The sequence below is a fragment of the Myotis brandtii genome, unplaced genomic scaffold (assembly GCF_000412655.1).
Source record: "Myotis brandtii unplaced genomic scaffold, ASM41265v1 scaffold103, whole genome shotgun sequence".
Taxonomy (NCBI): Eukaryota; Metazoa; Chordata; class Mammalia; order Chiroptera; family Vespertilionidae; genus Myotis; species Myotis brandtii.
In genome coordinates this window covers 3,270,785-3,291,908 of record NW_005353460.1, presented here as the reverse complement: position 1 = coordinate 3,291,908, position 21,124 = coordinate 3,270,785, and the positions used below count along the sequence as shown (strand labels likewise).

At 38.7% G+C, this 21,124-nt stretch overlaps 1 long non-coding RNA gene across 1 annotated transcript in view; it reads left to right on the top strand.

The window, feature by feature from the left end:
* Positions 1 to 2,833: 2,833 nt before the first annotated feature.
* Positions 2,834 to 21,124, top strand: part of LOC106725416 — a 30,752-nt gene continuing 12,461 nt past the window's right edge. Inside the window, exons 1-2 of the long non-coding RNA XR_001361300.1 lie at positions 2,834 to 2,999; positions 10,596 to 10,802. This is a non-coding gene — a long non-coding RNA (uncharacterized LOC106725416). The remainder of the gene's footprint in view (positions 3,000 to 10,595; positions 10,803 to 21,124) is intronic.

The following is a 21,124-nucleotide window of genomic DNA, read 5'->3' as shown; positions in this document are numbered from 1 at the left end:
CCCGTGACAGACTAGTAACTGGCACAGAGCAAGCAATTTCCAACCTCTGTGCCAGTTCTCTCTGTCCTTTGTTTATCAGAACTGGCTGGAATTACTAACTGGAATCCCTAAGGGGACGACAGAAGTTGCAAATAACCATGGCTATCTACACTCCATTAGCTGAAGCAGACAGAACCAGAAGCACAATAGAGCATTAACTTCCAGACATACACATTAAGTTTTAGACAGTCCATGAAGAAGGGTGGGGAGCACACAGACTAAAACATACTCATGCAGCAAAATGCAAACAAGAAGCACACCGAATGCCCTTGGTCAACTATTACACAACAGGTTTCTGAAACCAGTTTCCCCAGAGTTGCTGAAGTGATTGTTTGTTCAAGGAACATTTCTTTAAATTCTAAAGGTCAATGCAGTTGGTTCGTGTCATGCCACCTCCACCATAAAATATGCACTTCTGACTTGCGTCCTTTCACCTCATATTTCTGGGGATAATGGTGGCTACCTGCTTAGCAGGACCTGGACATCAACATACTGTTTTCTTCACCCCTAAATATTTAACCTGATGACTGCTCCACAACACATTACCCTGGCAGAAATAAATCACAGGTGCAAGGAGGCAAATGTGTTTCATAGGCAGGAGATAACACTTGATCAAACCTTGGGCACCTCAGGAACTTTTTTCTTATTTATCTTCATATTCCATTCCTAAGTCGAGTGTCTGGCATTTAATACATGTTCATTAAATAGATGTTGAATACTTGGATGAGTGCATCAGTGAATTAATGAGTATATGCATAATTCTTCTAGCTTGAAAGATTTTTGGCTAACGTGATGATTCTGTTTCCTGAGTCATTAGCTCTGTGCATAGTGGGTATTCAATAAATGTGAATTAATGAATTAGTAATGTGCTTAAACGTGCTTTGCAGAGAATAAGTCACTATGGAGGCTTGTGACTCACCTTGCTGCTGGTAGTTTGGATGTTGTACCCACTGAGTTATTGCAGTCTCATATAAGTGACTCTTGTGATAACTTGCCCTGCTGAAAGTGGTTATGCATCTGTTAGTTGAGCTTTCTCTTTCAGTTGTGCTACTTTCCCACACCCTGTTTTGTGTTAGTCTTTTGAGGCATCTCAGCAGGGTTAAAGAGTGGGGAAAGACCAGGGCTAGAAATAGATTTCAGACAAGTTTCTTAATTGAATAAGAGTTTGTCTGTGGTCTTAAGTATAGGCAGTTAGTCCCTAAGGGGAAGTACAAGCAATGTTATCTATGTACACTATGGGCATGTAATCCATTTTATGAAGCCATAATAGAGTAATAGTACAATCATTGATTGTTATCATTATCTGTCTAAAGCTGTTTCAGAGTGTTATATTAAATACACCCTCTTTTTCCCCTCTTTATAATGATATTGTAGAATGGAGGTAATTTGTTTTTCTATTCTCATATAGCATTGAATGTTTCCAGAAAATTGTATACATAGTATACCTTGAGTCAGCATGTCTTATATTTAATAATAATGATAATAATTATAGTGATAGCAGTTCCCATTTTAAAGCATTTTACTGTGTGTTACACTCTATACTAAATGCTTTACATCAAGCATGTCAAACTCAAAGGCTAAATGGGCCAAATAAACAAGGTTTAAGTTTATGTGGGCTGAAAAAAGAAGCTTCAATTTTCATAGAAACGTAGGTTTATTTTAATAGGGACATGCTGAATACAAAGAGCTGAAATAAATGAGTAATCATTAACATAAAATAATAGAACTTTTTAATAAAAATTGATATTTTTTTCTTGAACATTAACTTACCAGACATTGAATAACTGCACAAATTAATAAGCATAATGCTTGTTCTCTGAAAGTGAAATATTTTCTGTTGCACATACCAAACAAGTCAGTCCAAGACTAGTGACATGGCAATCAGCTGCTGAAATATTCACTGCTAGTATTAGTGGAGAGAAATGGTACGCCTGCGCGCAAGGCGCGTAAGGGAAATAAATGCAACACGATTATAGTCATCAGTCATTAGCGAACCTTGTAGTTCATTATTAATGATTATATATAACAGGATATTGTAAAAATTAAGTTACGAAATTTTTACTAAAACATTTCTTACGTACCATTATATTGGGTGGGCCGCAAAAATATTCATTGTGGGCCGCGAGTTTGACATGCTTGCTTTACATGCATAATTGTTTGGATTAAGCTTTTAAAGTATTTATCATTGTTTTCAGTTTACATATGAGGAAGTAGAAATTTAGAGAGGTAAGTAACTTGATCAGTATCATATTACTGGTTGAGGTCTGTCTGATTCAAAATCCTTTGCTCTTAATCACTATATATATACACCAATATTTTAAGAAGGCTAAAATTCAGATTATCCATTGATAAATATTTTCTTTTATGGCCCTTAGATTTTGAATCAAGTAAAAAACCTTCATTTTGATATCATAAAGGGGAAAAAATAAGACTTAGAATAATAAGTTATCATCAGATGTTATTCTATGTGTATTATATAAGTTGTCTCATCTAATATTTAGGTTATGTACCTAAGAAACTCTATACTGTAACCTCGTGTACAGATGAGACAATTTGAGCTTCTATAGGTCATGCAATTTTCTATAGATGACCAACAACTAGGTAGAAGAGCTTGGACTTAAACAAGCTCTGTCTTACACTGAAGGCTTATTAGCAACCCCATAACACTTAACTGAGTCTAATAAGGTAGAAATTGCCAAAATATCCTTAACAGATATTTATCATTTTTGTCTGGATAGCATCCATTCCTCCTTCTTAGTGACATCTTGATTTTGCATTTTTTTAGGGGAAAAGGGAGATTACTTCTCAATTATATGGGGTGCTGCACAGTGAATCCCTGTTTCTACCTATTACTAAAGAAGTTGAAGGGAACCGCTTTTACCTTCTATCAACTCATGTGGACAAGATGTGGACAGATGATCTAAACTTCGATCAATTGGAATCCTTTTTTTTTTCTTCAGGTACTTGAAACTTGATGATATAATGCAGGTAGTGAACACATGATTGGAATATATTAATCTCATTTCTTTTCCATCCAATTTTCCTGCTATGAGATTATTCTTGTGATTCCCACATCATTATAACCTCACTCAGGCTTAATCCTGAAGCACAATGGAGAAAGAAAATCATTCCACTAGCCAAATTCTAAAGAGCATATTTCAACAATTTTGTTTAGGAAAGCTGGAATGAGATAAGATTGTTACTTAACCATGAGTAGTAGCCAATTGTCTGGTCAGATGGTGAGGAATTTGGAAGGTGCTTGATTAGGAAATTGATGACAAGGAAGTTTTGAGGAGAATAGTGTGTGGATGAATCTTGAAGAATGAATCCTATATTATTTAGGATTTGTTTCAGATAACACAACAGAAACTCTACAAAATAATAACTGAACAATGTGAAAGGTTGTTCATTTGTTTTGATTTCTGTTCTAACGTAATAGAAGTTGTAGGTGGATATCGAGGACTAACATAACTGCTCTGTGGTCATCATGCTTACTTTATACTGTAAGACATCTGCTGGAACTCCAGCCAATCGTGTTCTAAGCATTGGGAAGGAGGAGGGAGAGGAGAAAACCAAAAGAGGAGTGCCTCCATGCTGGGTCAGCTTCTTTTAAGTTATCTTCTTGGAAATTCTATACAATATTTTCATTTACATCTCATTGGCAGAATTTAGTTACATGGCTACACTTAGTAGATACCATGGCAGTAAGAAATATAGTTTTATTAGCCAGATGGTTTGATATTATAAATAAAAATCAACACTCTATTTCATGTAAATCATCACCAACAGTTTAGCACTACAAAAGGGAATCTTAATAATCAGATTGACAGACTTGCTTTGTATAAAGTTCCTTTACTGGTTACCCCAGAGTTTGCTCAATACACTCCAATCAAAGTAGCCATGTCGGTAGGCATGGCAACTTTGCACCAACTCAGCCACAAGGACATCCTGTCACCAAGACTGATATGCAACTGAGTTTTGCTGAATATCTAGTAGGCCCCCATTGCTGAGCACAGTTTAGCAGCATTTACTGATAAGAGAATTCAGCACAATGATAATAGATTGTCCACATTAGACCCCTTCCATTATGAAGGAGACACAAATTAGCTTCTACTGGAACAAAAAAAAAATTTTTTTCTAGATTTGGATTTGTTTTCCATGTCTGTCATGCTTTGTCAGCATTCTAATCCATGAGTTTTTAGAAGTTCTTATACACCATCGTGATATCTTATACTTTATAACATCTAGGCTATTGCCTCAATGTCAAAGCAGTAAGGCAATGACTCCATCCTAATGGTATTCACTGAATAATCTTCTGTATCTTTTCATCCTGAAGAAATGGTTTAACCATAGCTAAGAGACAAAACCTTTCCATGTTGTGCAGCTGTCCTAAAGAGTGTAATTAATGCTATAAGGCAGTGGCCCAAAATATGCTGGTGTTTCACCCGCAACTATAATATGTGGTCCTTAGAACTAAAAGGTGGAAACAGACTTGGTGCTTTTCAAGGTTACATATCTACTTGCCATCTACAACATTATTGTTTCCAGGAGTTCTCAGAACTTGAGGTCTAATTTACTTGAGAACTTGGGTTCTCCATGTCACTAGATGATGTTATGGTCAAAAAGGATGTTATGGCTTTAACTATAAGGAAAAATGAAATTATTCATATACATTTGGGCAGGAAAAAATATAGATGAGACCTAAGTTATTACCTTTGGAGCATTTTTGTACAAGTAGGCCTAGTAGTAAAGGTTTATGGAAGTCCTTAATAGAAAGGCTGCCAAGGTCTCAGTACCCCCAGTAAGACAAAGGTTTTGGTCACCATGTTAAGCAATCAATCCTCTGATGAACTCTTTGCTGGCAGATGGCAAGGAGAATATAGCATATGTATGGGAGAAAGGGAAAGAGGAATATTATTTATGGGATCTTATAGATATGGGATCTATAACCCCTATCTTTAGGCATTTATTGTGTTATGTCTACACAATCCTACAAATAATTTTTATATGTCTGTTAAATTATCTTATTTCTTTTTCTGTTCTCTGTCATTGGCTGTTATGTTGTACTAGAGGCCTGATGCACGAAATTCATGCAAGAGTAGGCCTTCCTTCCCCTAGCTGCCGGCACCAGCTTCCCTCTGGCATCCAGGACCCAGACTTCCCTCCAGCCCCAGCTTCGTCTGGAAGGACATCTGGTCTAATTAGAATATTACTTTTTTATTATTATAGATAATGTAAAGATCAAATCACAGCAGAGCTAGTGGAGGAGAGATGCTCATTAAATAGAGTTTCTTGATTTGGATATGGGTATTTAATTTATAAGGCTTCAGTTTACATAGTTTCTATTGTATGTTTATGAGTTGTATTATATTAATAGGATGGAATATTTTAGAAAGTGTATCCAAAGGGAAAATGTATGAATATTGGGCAGCAAAACAGATAATCTGCAGATCCCATTTGCTGGGTATTGTGTGTGAGTGAGATCTTCCGAGCACTCATTTACTCTTCCCCAAAGCATCCTATTCTCCCTTTGGGAAAATCTGTGGTTGTGGTGGAACAAGAATTAAAGAAACCTAATTCAACAATGAAAGCTGTAAGGGCTGAAATGACTCACTTTTATGATGGGGTGAGCACATGTCCTAAGCTTGGATATGTGATTTTTTTTTCTGTATTTAAATTTTAATAGTAGTAGATTATTCATCCTGATGCTGGCAACTTGACCAGCTTGACAAAGATCATTATTGGAGTTCTTGTTCCTTAACTTCCAGCTGAGATGTTTGCTTCTTGCCTTTTTAAAGTCTAGTTTATAGGACTTTCAATTACAGAAAAATTGAAAAAAAAACATAATCCCTGAATCCTCTCTCTTTAGTATAACTGAAATCCCTTTATATCATATGTAAAATAACCTAATAAGGCCCTGAAAAGTGGTGATTAAAATCAGGCAGATTAGGGATCTCAGGACCCAAGTAAGTGAGTGCACTAGGTTTGCTTTTTTGCCTCATCTATACCTGACTAGAAATTGGAGAAGCCAGCAACCCAGAAAGGCCAATGGGTACAGATAGTAAAAGCACCAACAAATGCCTGTTGTCTCTAGTTAAAGGGTCAGGAAAGGGGCAGCTGGCAAAACAGAAAACTTTGAGAAACTAGCCAGTCTACTCCAGCCAAATTACACAGAAAATCTGCTGCCCCACCCTCACGCCTGCCAACCAAGGCCAATGGAGGAAAAGGTGCAGGGGCACCTTGTTATTGCTCCTCACTGAGGTCATGCTGAGGGGAAAGGCCTCTTCCACTGGGTACTGATTCTCCACTAGGCTCCTCTCATGTCCTGGCGCAGAGAAATGGAGGCACCTTATTACCATCAGGTGGTGGTGGAAATCCAGGCTCCCACATGGTCCCCACTGACACCATGTAAGGTGGGAAGGTTCATTACCGCCTGGTGGTGAGAAGTGTCCTGGGTCTTCACTATATCTTTACTAACAATACTTTGGCAAAGGTATAGAGAAACATTTCACCCAAGAGGATTTATGGTGGGCGAATAAGAACTGAAAAGATATTCAGCATTACTTGCCATTACAGAAATGCAAATTAAGCCCACAAAGAGGTATCCCTATACCTATCAGAATGGCTAAAATTACAAATAGTGGCAATGCTAAATTCTGGCAAGGATGCAGAAAAACTGGGTTTCTCATACGTTGATAGTAGAAAGGTAAAATGATATACTCACTCTGGAAAATAGTTTGGCAGTTTCTTAAAAAAACACACAAAAAACTAAACATCCATTTACCTTATGACCTAGCAATTACACTCCTGGGCATTTATCCCAGAAGATTGAAAAGAGGTCCATACAAAATCCTGTGCAATGATTGTTCCTAGCAGCTTTATTGGTAATAGCCAAGAACTGGGCACAGTTAACATGCCCCACAATAGGTGGATGATTAAACAAACTGTGCTCCATCAATGTCATGGAATCAGAAGAAATGAACTATTCATACATCAACAACTTTGATGGATCTCCAGGGCATTATGCTGAGTGAAAATAAGCCAATCTTAGAAGGTCACAGACTGTGTGATTACAATTATATAACAATTTTGAAAAGACAAAATTATAGAGCTAGAGGACAGAAAAGTGGTTGCTGGGGTTAAGGATGTTGGGGAGGAGGGAAGGATTGTGACTCTAGAAATGTTTAAAAGGGATCCCTTTGTGGTGACTTAATTGTAGTGGTGGTTGCATGAATCTACAGTTGATAAAACAAAGTAGAAATATACACACCCACACCAATACTTAATGTCCTTTTTCTATTTCAATATATTATGCTATAATTATATGAAATATTACCATTGAGGGAAACTGGCTGAAGGTTACATGGACCTTTTCAACACTATCTTTGCAATTTTTTGTGTATCTATAAGTTTATAAAAACAGTTTTGAAAAAGCTGGAAATATAGCCTTCCTTCAGTTCCAAAATGCCTAATATCTTTTCAGTAACCCCCTCTTTTACTTAATATACCATGTTTTTCTTTCATTCCAATTATTCTAACTGATATGCAACATTTATATAAATGATTCATCTCATTTATTAGAAGAGTAAGAAAAAGTTTCCTAGAAGATATGCATTGGAAAAGGGGACCAGAAACTAGAGTTACCTGTCTCTTTCTTCTCTTAGGTCTAAGTCAAGTTATGTTAAATTTGGCTTGGGTTCACCTTTCTGCTGAACACAATTACACATTTAAATCACACACCCTCACCTCCACTGCCACCCCACCTCTGCCTTAATCTATCGGGTCAATCAGAGCTAACTTTATATTTGATAAAGAAAGCTCTACATTTTTATATCATTTATTAGATGTTTACCATTGGTTGCAAGGGGCTAAGAGTCACCTAGTTAGGTAAGCACCAGGAGCTGGGTTGGGGAATATTAATTTCTTTCATGCAGAGTGGTTTGGGAAATGAGCTTTTTGTAGATATTCAAAATCAGGATCTTCAGGCTGTATTTTCTGAGTCAAGGTGTTGATTCATGGACTTTCTCTGATGTCTTACAGTGTTCTTCCTTTAGTGTGAGTCAAATACTCAAAATGTAGGTGTTTCTCTCTCTTTTCTACTTTTATCTTCTTGACACTGGGTCTCAAGAGGACTGGGTGACACAGCACAAAACATGGCCCATTAGGTAGGCAGGACTGTAGACAGAGCAGATTTTCTTGGAAGGGAATGTGAACAGAGCAGGAAATGATCAATATCACTCAGTGTGGCTTTGCTTAATAAGTGCTGGGAAAGCTTCAAACCACAGGGACCTCTGGCACTGCTTGAAATCTCACCTGCATTCCTTTGTAGTTAAAATGCCTTGGGTTTCCCAATGCAGAGGTACAGGTGAAGTAATAATATGGACATACTCCTGCAGTTAAGGTGTTTTCTTTCCAATCTCAGCTCTTCATGTCATCTGTAGAATTGTTGTGTGCCCTCAGGCCAAGTGGGACTAGCAAAGAAAAGCTAGAAAGGGATTAGACAGAATGCAGAGAGTGTGGTGGGTTTAAATGGGGTGTGGTAGCTGGCAGATCAGGAGTGTGACTTAATTATACAGCCAAAACTGAGCCCGGGGCATGCCAGCTCAGCACCAGGGAGAATATAATGCCTTACCTGTAAATCTGCAAGTGTGAAATTCTGTTAAGAACTCTGAGGTCACATCTGCAGAGTTAAACAAGGAAGTCAGGTAGATTCCAGGACAGGTGATTAGTGGGCAGTGAGAACAAATAGCTGTAGATAGCATTTCATTGTGTCCAGTTTTTTTTTTAATTTAATATAATGTATTGGCTTAGGTAACTGGAAAGTCCAAGGGTAGAGCTGACAGTAGCTTGGAACATGTCTTCTACAGTCGCTCTCACCCTCTCCCTCTCTCTCTCTCTCTCTTCCTCTTTCTCCTCCTTCGATCTCTTACTCCCTTTCTCCCTCCCTCTCTCTCCCCATTTATTCCTCTTCCTCCCTTTCTCCTTTTCCCTCTTGACACTGGCTCCCTGTTTTTGTCAGTTTTGTCCTCAGACAGGTTCCTTCTATAGTCAGCCCCAAACCTATGTTTTCATAAACTTCTCTAAGCACCCAGATGTCCAATGTCAGAGAAGAGTCTGATTGGGCCAGTTTGAGTCACATATGTAGTTCTGTGGCCAAAGTAATAGAATCCTATGTCCAAATATGACCAAGTCACCTACCCACACCTATGGACAGCAGAATTGGAACTGGCCCCACTAGTAATATAGGAAATGGAGGGGAAAAAAGGCATTCTGACCTTGATCTTAAAGTACTAATGGGAGTAGAAGGGTGCTCTTGCCGGTAAGATAGAGCCAGGCTTGTGGGAAGTGAGGAGTTGGGTATAAAAGCACAAGAATATTTGAGAGGATTGCAGAACAGGAAACAGGATGGAGGAGGGCACTGCAGACAAAAGTAATTACTTCAGCATTTTTTTCAGGAGAGATAGGTATGGAGAAGACAACACATAGAATAATTTTGACATAGATACCACATTAGGGTAGTTGTCAGAAGGTCAAAGGAGGAAAATAGGAGGTCTGAACTTCCCTACAACCACATTGCACTGTCTGCACACAACAGTTAACCCTAGGATTTGCTTATGTGGAAGGAAAGAGCTCCTGGCTCAGGAAGAAATGAAAAACAGATTGTGATTGGACAGACTGTGTATCTTCCTGAGCACCATCAGGAAAGAAACTGAAAATCTGGATTTCGGCAGAGCTTTCAGCTGCCTTAAAACCACGAGTGGAATAGCACTGGAGTAAGCCAGGAATGTAGTCCATAGTGCAAGTCCCATTAAAATGGTTACTATGCATGAAGTGACTGATGTTTTGAAACTTTTTACCTGGTAGTAACACCAAATATTAATGCATCATTTTATTCCTGAGGCTCATGGTATCTAAGTAGCAAACAAGGCTCAGAGATAGTGCTGGTGTCTGAAAGGCAGTGTGAACCTCACTTAATTGTTTGACTTTCTGGGTGGACGAACAGCTCTGAGGACATGCCTTGAGACTACATACAGGATGGGCAAAAGTAGGCTTACAGTTGTTGATATGGAAAATAACGATAATTAATAAATAATAATACAAGACGAAACTGTGTTTTGCATACTCACAACAGTAAACCTACTTTTGCCCCACCCTGTATATGTAAAAGTTGGTTTAGAAATGAATGTTCTGAGGATCTGGTATTTGAAGTATGTCCTTAGTTTGGAAGCATAAAATGAAGTCTCCATTGTTTTTACTGTTTTTATCACTTTAATCTAAATAATTAAAACCACTTAATCATTTTACTATGCCTTATGTTAAAGCTTCTGTGCTGACGGTGCTCCAGCCCCTTCGCTGTAAGTAAGACCCACATCCTGAGCTCTTTGACAGCATTGCTGAGAATCTCAGTCCAGGCTCTTCTATGCTTGAGACAGTCGAGCCTTCTGTATCCTTTGGACAGAACAGTCCTGGTGTATAGCTCTGTGATATCATGAGGGTTTCAGTGATGGGCACCAAAGAGGCCCCAAACCAAATCCTCTTCTTCTTTCTCCATCCAGGTCCTGCTAAAAGCTGGGGAGGATATTTCAATGCTACACCTGTGGAATTCCTCATCACTGTGATATATGGTAACTTCGGTCTCTGGGTTAACCCCAGAGCTAAGAGAGCAGATTGTAAATGCACTTTGTATTACTCCCTCTATCATCATGAGAAACGCTGGAGGTGACCACAAAGATGGACATGGAAGAGGAGATACTATATTAATGGTAATTTCTACCAAGAGCAAAAAGGAACACCTGCTTTCATTTTCCTCTCTCTTTACACTCTGCAAGGGGACTCCTTGCATTGCTGTTGCCATTGCCTCTGGCTTTTAATTAAAGACTTTGGACGTTAGTGGAGCTGTTTATGAAGTATGAATTAAAGATTAGAGTTAAATAGCCTGACTCACGGGTGATTGAAGGGTGATTCACGATAGGGGAAATCTCTGCCCAAAGTCGTTAATGTAGATCTGTCAATTAGGACCATTGCTTTGGGATCCTGTGTGTCTGGGTTTCCGCTGCCAGATTGGCAGAGAAGTTCAGAGATGAAATATTGGGACAGGAAGAAAAGCTACCGAAGGCTGAGTCTAAAGGACTGAATCCTCTTTAAGCCACTTAGGAGGGACTGACACAGGCTGGCCTTCAACAAACTCCTCTCTCTCTCCACCAGGCAACATGCATGCAGTTCTGGAAATTGTTTCTCCTTTGATAAATACATTGTGAAAGAACAGTACAGAGACCATTGCATTTGGGGGCCAAAAAAATCTGGGTCACTTACTGTGCTCATGAGCTTGGGTGAGTCACCTAATTCCTTAGAGCATCATTTTCTTTACTAAACAAATAGGGTAAAAATCTGTCATCAAAATTAAATGAAATCATATTTGTGAAAGCCTTTCATAAATTATACACATCATTATTATGATGGTAGTGTGTATGCCCTATATCTCTCCTTGTTTATAGCTGTGCTTGATATAAATAAAAATAATATGTTAGTAGTTAAAAGTAGCTTGTCCTAGGCTGCAGGTGCTATAGAGGCAAGTAGATTTCTGCTTCCTGGTAAGACTGTTGTTTCCCCCTGTAACATAAGTTTAAATAGTGGTTATATTGATGACACAACCTCAAACCCGTTTCAGCTCTTCATACACCCTCTGAGCTTATTCATTCCTCATTCAAAGCATATTTACTGAGCACAACCTAGGCTTGGCATAGGGAATACAGAGGTGACTTCATGAAACTAATAGTTGAGTGAAGGAAACATTTAGAGAACAGATAATCACAACTACTGCATGAGAAAAGTTCAATCATGACAGCAAGACCAAGGTGTTAGGCAGCATATAGGTGGGCAGGGAGTGGGGAAGCAGAGTGGCCTAGGAATGGCCTCCTGGAGCCAACATCTGAACTGAGTCTTTAGGGATGTGTAGGAAAAAAACAGAAGGGGAATGTGCTGAGGAAATTCCAAGCTTTCTGGGTAGATTGGAACGGAATAGATTGGCCAGCATCACAGGAGGTCACAGTTCAATTTCTGGCCAGGGCACATGTAGGGAGCGAGCAGCAGGCAGATTGACTTAGTTAACTATCATAAATTATGAAGAGGTTAAGATAACATGATTTAAAATCACAATCATCGCTCAAATGTGATATTGTTTGGAAAGAACAGATGTCCATGGTATAATGAGGACTTGCTCAATGGAGCTAGTAGTTGGGAGCTGGATGTTTCAGGTAAGGAAGAAGGTAGGTTTCTCTAATAAATTTCATTGTTAAAGTATGATTAGTTGGGTTATTAATAGCACTAGAGGCCCAGTGCATGGATTTGCACACTAGTGGGGTCCCTCGGCCTGGCCTGCACCCTCTCACAATCTGGGACCCCTGGGGGATGTTGGAGAGCCAGTTTCGGCCCAATCTCCACAGGCAAGGCTGAGGGCCTCTAGTATGCATATAAGATCTTTGGTTAATCTCTTCCTGCCCTCCTCCCTCCCCTCTTCCCTCTGAGATTCATCAGTCTGTACCATGTTTCCATGCCTGTAGTTTCTGCTCCTGCATTGACCATCTGCCCCCTGGTAGTCAATGCGAATCATAGCTACTGGCCGGTCAGCTGATCAGCTGGTTGGCTGGTGGCTTAGGCTTTTATATATAGAGATTCTTTTTGTCATAAACATTGCCTATGTTTAATGCAAGTAGGCAGAATCCAGCCTAAATGGCAATGAAGAAACTAGAGGTTAGAATAATTCCTGATTCATTTTACAAATAGAACTAACTCCCAGTGTACTCAGCATAGGACCAGGTCACTGAATCTTAGAAAAGAGAGTGACCTTAGAGATCATCCAGTCCAGCGCACTGACTTCACCATTGAAGGCGATGAGGCTTAGTGAGATGAGGCACTGTGCCTAAGGTGGGCAGGCTGAGAGGAGTAATATAATCATTTAGCTATACAGTGTATATTTATTTGCAGAAGAATCCTGGTATGTATTAAACATTTTCCAGCTCTGTCTATTCTCACTAACTTTCAAAGGAATATTTTATCCATTAATGCTAACTTCACTTAAAACACATGCCAAACTAGTTTCAGTTCAAGATTGAGAACCAATCTTCCCTCTGATAAAATCATAGTCAGCAATTGATTTGGAATTTTGCCATTTTGAGGAAACCATCCATCTTCTTTCTTGTGTCTTTTGGCTCAAGTTGTCTTGAATTTTATTCTGTCCTTTATTGACAATAGCATTGCCTTGTTCCTGAAACTTGATTTTGTTTTCCATTTCTGTTGAAACTTAATGGTGCAAAGGATGGATCAAAAGAAATACTTCCTTTGTAACATATGCAAACACTTTTCTGCATGTGTTTTGAGGGGTTGGTATGTGAGTCACCAAAACAACTTAGGTATTTTATGCTGTATATTCAAATGATTATAAAGAACGTAATATTTCCCCTTTCAGAAAGCAAAATTCTCTTTCATTAAGTGTGAAATGAGTTACAGGTAGTGGTGGATGGTGCCTTTGATAACACGAGAAAGAAGAAAACAGCATAAACTAGTGGTTTTCCAACTTTAGCTTGCAATGCCATCACCTGGGAACTTGTTAGAAAAGCAAATTCTCACCTGAACAGCATCACAGGCGGTCACAGTTTGATTTCTGGTCAGGACACATGTAGGGGGCAAGCAAGAGGCAGCTGATAATGATTCTCTCTCATCATTGATGTTTCTATCTCTCTCTCTCTCTCTCTCCCTTCCTATCTGAAACCAATAAAAATATATCAAAAAATAAAGAAAAGGAGATTCTCAGGTCGAACCCCAAAACTACTGTGCTTTATCAATTTCCAGGAAATTCTGATGTAGGGCTAAAGTTTCAGATACAGACTGCTCTAAACTTATGGAATCCAATTCATTTAAAGAATTTCCTCCTCACTATGAGAACAGGTAAAATTTCTTCTAAAGTGAGAGCAGGTATGTTCACACAGCCAGGACTTTTCCCATACCAGTACAACTACAAGTTGAAGATAATGTTACAAATTTTAGTGCAAGCTGACTGGCCTATGGTGAAGTGTGAGTTGCCTGCGTGCTGTGATGGCACACTCAGTTCTATCAAACATTGCCTCTGCTCCTTTCATTCCTTTCTCCTTCCCTTGACATTTTATTAGCATTGACTATACTTAAAGCTTTAATGCTATTATTGTTCCTGTTCCTTAAATAGAGTTAATATTCTCATCCTTTACCTTCTCTTATACAATGAAACGAGTGTTAGATTTCTTTCTGAGGAAAAGTTTTGAGAAACATAAAGGTTACTGAGAAAATTGTACTCATAAGGAAGTTGTAATACAAAAGCGTTTTATTGCCTACCCCAATATGCAGTCAGACTCTTTTTCCCTTTTTTGGACAGAATCCTATTTTTTTCTGGGTGTATGACTGTTCTATTAAAGGGCTACATTTCCCCATCTCCATTGCAGCTAGGAAGGCTATGGAGGTAAGATAGAGCCAATATAAAGCAAATGATATGTAGAGGACTTCTGGGAAGTCTTCTCATACACAGAGAACATTGTCCTTCTTTCCCCTTTTTCTTCCCATGACCTGGAAGAAAGGCTGGAGCTTCAGCAGCCATCTTAAACCATGAGGTGAAGCAACCTCTAGAGGATATCAGGGCAGAGAGAGAGCAACTTGATTTATTAATTACTATGGAGCCACCATTTCATCCCTGGGTAATTTAAAACATGAGGGAGAAACTTTTATCCTTGGGGATGTTTTAATTATATAAAATTTAACATTCTCCTGATAGATGTCACCAAATGGGGGTTGTCAGCACAAAAAGGAGAAGTTAGAGGTGTGGAAACTAAACTTCAGATATTTTACAGCTTAACCAATCCTGCCATGCTGTAGCATATAATATCTCTTCTAGAAAATTAGCTCCCCCTACCAACATGCTTATGAGTCTTTAGCTCTGTAAACCATAGTCTTATTTTTTCAAAACTTATAGTATCTCCACTTTTCTCAAAGAGTATTATAAGGTCTCACAACACGAACATGCATTTAGTTTGATTTTAAAATGAGATGTTTCATGGCCTTTAGAATTTAGGAATAAGATTGGAGAAGTTGAGGCATCTTGAACATGACAGTAATCAAACAGAATCAGAAAAAAAAAAATGTTTCCCAAAAAAGAATAGAATGCTATACTGTAGAAATTTCTCAATGTTAACAAAGGCCTTCTTCTTGGTAGATCACAAATTTTCCCTTCCAGATGAAGCCCAAGAGAGCATAAATGAGCGGAACTCTTCCATGACTGTGCCTTGGATTTAAGAAAGCAAGCTTTCCTTCCACACGGCACAACAGTGTGTCTAACAGTCCCTGACAATTAAGAATAGCAATAATAATCACAGTAAATAGTTATATAATATTTGCTATACATATACCTGGTCTAAATGATTTACATATATTAACTATATATAATTATAATTACCTATAATGTAAATTTTCTTATTAGCCTAAAATGGACACACAAAGATGTCACAAATATGTTGGATGGAGGAACTGAAATTTGTACCCAGGCAAGTGATTAAAAAGAAGGAATGTTGTGAGTAGAAGATATATATGGTCTTCATACACTAATCCTAAATTTATGTTTGCTATGTGGCTGAGGGAGGTTGAGTAATATATAGTCTAGATTTGTTGTTTTCATTAGTTTCATATTAAAAATTTAAATTCTCCGTTCATTATGTTTATCAATCCTTGGAAATTAATGTACAAGGGAGAGGATAAGGACTCTTTAAATTTGTTTTTTTAACGCTTGTTTTATATTTTAAAATAAGGCTGAACTTGGTAGCAATGAGCAGATTAGTTAGATGTCACATTGCCTATTCTATCTGATATCTCAATTCAACCATAGTTTTCCTTCCAAGGACTGAATATAATTTTACTGATCATCACAATAGGAAGTTTTTAAGTGAACTATCTGTTTTCATGTGCAAACTACATAACTGGACTCTTATAATAGTAGGCATTTCACAGGAGTCACACACGGCTGAGTATCATAGAGTTGGCAGGGGTGTGAGGGGGGCAATGGGTAGAGAAATATTTAATCAGTGATGACATTTGTATTTTCTTGTAAACAAAACCCCAACTAATCTCTTTCTAAGCCCAGGGCAATTATTTGGCTTTTCCTGTTAGTAGTATTTATGTGATCTTTCTTTCCATGTTTAGTCCTGTTACTAATCTTCTTTTCACCATTTGGCAACATTTAAGCTTCCTTGACAGTAAAAATTCTCTGATAACACTGGTCACTGATGTAGAGTGAATTCCCCTCCCACTCTTAAAAACACATGAATTAGTGGTCTTCTTTCTCATAAAGAAAAATATAAAAAGAGGAATACAAATTATTTACCATTGTACTACCCAGATATCCCTATTGAAATGTATAGACAGATCTATCTGGGTTGACTTTGTGTGGTGCTATGAGGAGGCAGGGCTCTGGGTAATAACCTTTCAAGATTCCTCCCAGTCCTACTGTAGAGAAAGAGATACTTTAAAAAAAAAAATAGGAAAGTATTTGAGTCTCAGATGAGTGGGGAATCCAGGCCTTGTTTGGAGTTTGGTGAAGTATATTGCAGGTTGCTATTCCCCTCTGCTGGTCAGAGGGCATACTTACAAGCAAGGTTCATACTTTTCCGACATGAGACAGATAGGCAATCCCCACCCCTGATGTTAGTCAGGGTCTGGGTAAAGTACAGATGAACATCCAAAAGCCATTTCTACACTTATCTAAAAGTTTTAAATCAAACTAGAACATTATTACATAAAAAGTGTTCTATCATCTTACCTTAAAAAAAGATACTTTCATTATTACCTGAGAGTCCATATTCAAGTTAAAATTCTCAGACTCCTTAGAAGTCCATGGAGACATGAAGACAGTCAGTCTCAGGTCTAGACTCACTCTTCCCAGCCCACTTTGGCACATACTTCCAGGGACTGCTCCATCATGCTTGCAGACATCCAGCCACGTGGCTAAGCTCCAACCACATACCTGCAAATAGCGCCCTCCCTACACACTTACTGTGGGCCCAGGCAAATCCATACCAAGCAGGAGTAAACACAGGAGAGAGGACGGTGCAGGTTCTAAAAACAGTCTTGGGATTCTGGAGTTCCGGCTATGCAGAGTATGCTCTAGAAAGCAGTGGTGGTGGAGGGGCTGTGGGTTAACAGAGGGCAAATAGGCTGAATACCCTGGTTTGCCTAAATCTGTCCTGCTTTTAGCACTGAAAGTCCCCTGACCTTGGAAGTCCTTCATCAGGATGTTACAAGTCCCATTTCTGATCGTGCACCAAATGATTAAAGGAAAAGTGAAATATTCCCATGAAAGCCCCCTCACCCCCTCAAATAAGGGCTGAGATGGACACTCTTATTAGAGTCAAATATGGTGTAGATGACCCATCTTCCATATTCATTGTCAGTGGTGCTTCCCCTAATGGCTGATGTTGGCAGCTGTGATTTGCGGTTTGCAATAATGGATGTGACTAAATTGTGCAATTTAAGCGCATTGTAATCCTAAATGTTAACAGGCTGTCTGTGACTTTGTGGATTAACATTGTGCTTTGTATTGAGCTTGTTTTTCACGTGGTGAGTATTGTGATCATGTTTTCTGAGTTCGTTTGAAAAGTTTAGATCACTAAAATAAGAACAATTACATATTGTTTAATCAGTCCTCCTATTTATTATTACTAACTGCCACTGTGAACTAGCAAATTGTTTTGTTTAAATAATAACATTATGTAACAAAAGTAAGTAATGCTTAATAGAATATGATTTCAAGTAGATGCATCTTTTCTTTTTCTTTTTCTCATTTTTTGTGGCTGTTCTAAGATGTGCCTTCTCTAGGTTGTCCTCAATACCTCAATGCTTGGCACTGTCTTTGAAGAGGACCCTTTATTTTATTTATTTATTTTTTAAATTGATTTTAGAGAGGAATTGAGAGAGAGAGAGAGAGAGAGAGAGAGAGAGAGAAAGGCATCGATGTGAGAGAGACACATCAATCAGTTGCCTCCCTCATGGGCCTGGAATCGAACCCGGCATTTTTTGGTGTATGGGCTAACACTCCAACCAAGTGAGCCACCGGGCCAAGGAACATACTTTCATGATTTAATGATCAATTAATAATACCTTGTGCATCATTATTATTATCACTGTTGCTGCCATTATTTTGTCCAGTATGGCTGTGTCCCTGATCGATTTTCCAAAAAGTTGGTCGCTCTAAAGACAAGTCCCATGGGCCCCAGCAGTCCTCGCCTAGTAAGGAGGGATATGGCTGCTAAGGACCAGCATGGTGTCTAAGGGCTCCCAACACAGGCTTCAGATCAAATCTCTGATTGAAACCTTTAGAAAGGGAAATAAAAAAGGAAACCTGTTTATGGACCATTAAAGGCAGATACATAATTGAGTTTGGTTTGAAATCTATATAGCTGCCACAGAACCATGTGAGCCTAAAGATTTGTGAGTTTACAAAGGAAATTACTTTGCGAAAAAAAATCATTTGTTTTGGATGATGCTTACATTGAAGAACTCGGTTTTTCAATATCACTGGAAGCAGATGCTAAACTGCAAAAATTAACTAGAGATTGCATTTCAGAAAGCAATGATACCCGACTTCTATATTAAGTTTACTGTTAAGTGAACAAGGAAAGAGAAGAGCATTTCTTTCATTACCCAAGCAAATGTGTGCACAAGAAAATGCAAGAAAAAATTTGGTGGGTGAAATTCACTGTTGTGGAAGGAATAAATGGTTTGTAGCTACTAAGCATTTTATATCCCACATCTTCAACTGGATCGGATCTCATAGGTTTTAAGCAAGTCTTTGTTGTTGTTGTTTGGTTTTAGTTTTATTTTAACCTTGTAATGAGACAACAGAAAGAATTTCAGACTAATGGCAACAGGAGAACTTAGGTTCTGAGCCTCACTGGGCTTGACACAGGGAAGTGAGAGATCTTTGTGTCCAGGTTTGAGGGATCCTGACCTGCCGCAGGTAACCCCAAAATCACAATAGGGCCTGTGAGGCCCACAGAGCGAGCACTACATGTTAGTCATGACATTTAGCTGGTGTTCCTGGTATGTAATTTTGTTCATTTGCTTTTAAAATCATCGCTGAGTCTTTAATAAAGTCTCCTGAAAATTATCCAACGAATTCCAGCGGCACTGGACGTGAGCACAGGGTGGAAAGGAATCAGCGCTCCCTCGTCACCAGCAGTGGTAAGTGGCGGGGCAGCCGAAGTGGAGGCCAGTCTTGTGCACAAGGTTTCAGGTTCCAAGGCCCTTCCCTCTCCCCAGGTGAAGATTAGCCAGTTTTCATTCATATCATTTTACATTATTTTTGGGTGTACAGCATAGCGTTTAGACAATCATATACCTTACAAAGTGGTCCCCTTGATATTTCCAGTATCCTCCTGGCACCACATAGTTATTACAATATTATTGACTGTATTCCCTATATTTCCTAGGCTCTACTTTGCATCCCCATGACTATTTTATGACTAGAAATTTGTACTTCTTGATCTTTTCATTTTTTTAACCCAGCCCCCCTAACCCCCATCTCTCTGGCAATGATCAGCCTGTTCTCTGTGTCTATAAGTCTGTTTCTGCTGTTTGTTTGCTTATACAACATTGTTCTTTAGATTCCACTTATGAGTTATAAACTAAGTCAGGTTTTCCTTGATGGTACTCTCACTTCTTTCTGGTAGCTTCTATGCAACCCACTAACGCATCCCATCCAGGTATCTTACAGGCAGTAGTTATACTCTGTACCTTTCTTTTTTGCCTTCTCTCCATCATTACAAAGGAGGATTCCCCTGCTCTAATAGGGATTGTGTGCTAGATATCATAACTTACCTTATTCAGGCCCTTCTAAAGGAGGTTTGTAATAGCTAATGTTATATGTCACCTTAGTTGGACCACGATGTCCAGATATTTCATCAAACATTATTCTGGATGTTTCTGTGACGTGCTTTTGTTGTTGTTTGTTTGTTTTTAGATTAGATGAATGTTTAAATTGATGGACTTTGAGCAGATTGTTTTTCATAATGTGGGTGGGCCTCATCCAATCAGTTAAAGGTTTTATAGAACAAAGACTTACTTCCCCTAGGCAAAAAGGAATTCAGCCAGCAGTTGGCCTTTAGACTTTAACCACAGCATTGGCTTGTCCCTGGGTCTCCAGCCTGCTGGTCTATCCTACAGATTTTGGAATTTCCAGTCTCCAATTCCTTAAAATAATAGCTCTTCTTTCTCCCTCCACCCAAAACACACACACACACACACACACACACACACACACTATTGGTTCTGTTTATATGGAGAACCCAAACTAATATAAGTCACTAATTAAGAAATCTCAAATAATCCTAAGGCATTGACAAGGTATCTATGGGTCAGCATACATTTGGTGAACCTTCAAATTGAACATTTAAATGGTACATGCTCCACCTATATGCAGAACCGGACCTCTACAATAATTTAAGACACAACCTCTCTAAGCTGGGAAGAAAGTATGAATTTCCCTCCACCTCCACTTGGTCCCTGGCAGTAAGGCTGAGTATTCTGAAAGCAACTATTTTCTGAAGGCTAGAATTTGTAGACCACCTGCTGTCACACTCAATCAGGGTGTTGATTTATTCTACAATCATTGTGAAACTACTGTGTGTTACACACAACTGATTTTGATTATATTCAGGTAAGTGCAAAATAGAATCCTGTCACAGCATCCTTCATGGTTCTTATCATTATAAAAAAAAATTACAAATCCTAGAGCTGAATGAACCTGTTCTGGGGTCTGATTCTGAGCTGGTTTGGCAATTTCTTTGTTTTCAGTCATAATTTGCATCTTACACCCATATACATAAACAAGTTATTCCACACGTGCTTCCAGAAAAGGGTTCCTGTAGACTTCTTGGCTACATGTATGTTGGATCTCCTCTCCATTCTCCTTGGAACCTAAGGAGTGGGAGAGAGCAAGTTTCCCACTCCCCTTACTGTTTCATTTGTCTACAGTTGTTTTCTTATCCAAATCCAGGGAGTAGTCTGGTAGCCAAAA